The sequence below is a fragment of the Aplysia californica genome, unplaced genomic scaffold, assembly GCF_000002075.1.
Source record: "Aplysia californica isolate F4 #8 unplaced genomic scaffold, AplCal3.0 scaffold01131, whole genome shotgun sequence".
NCBI classification, from domain to species: Eukaryota; Metazoa; Mollusca; class Gastropoda; order Aplysiida; family Aplysiidae; genus Aplysia; species Aplysia californica.
The window spans coordinates 14,057-14,682 of NW_004798401.1; positions in this window are offsets into that span (position 1 = coordinate 14,057).

Consider the following 626-nt stretch of genomic DNA (forward strand, 5'->3'; position numbering starts at 1 on the left):
GCTACGATAGAATAACAAAGTTCGATCTTGACATTGTTTGGCCGTTTTGAGTTACTGAGACCACAAGGTCAGAAACCAAATGTTCTACCTGCTCTCTCAAAACCGTAAGATTATTCGGAGTCGTTATCTAGATATTCAAAGAATTGCATTCGAAAAAGATTGACGTAAATAATATTATTATAGTGAAAAGTTTTGGTTTTTTTAATTCGTCCAATTTCTCAAAACTAGGCCCTGGACTGATAAAACTTTGTCATTCTAGGGTAGCGACTTATTTATTTCTATATATATTAAATCAGTTGTTCCTCTCGAAATGTTGCTGTTGTGCTGACATCGCGGGACACATCATCACGAAATGCCTATCATACTGTCACTCTTTACCATCCGGCTGTCAATCTGTTCGTGTTATCTGCCTGTCTGCTCTTGGGCAGTTTATGGACGCTCTTGTGTGATTTTCGCTTTATAAATTTATTAATTTTTTTTTTTAAATACAGGAGCCTCTTCTTCCTCTCAAAACGGGACCATCCTGCATGGTGCTCATTCGACGTCGTTTTTGTGCGTAGTATGTGTTTATCAGTCTGTATATGAGCTGTGCCCCTCCCCTCCCTCCCCCCCTCTCTCTCTCTCTC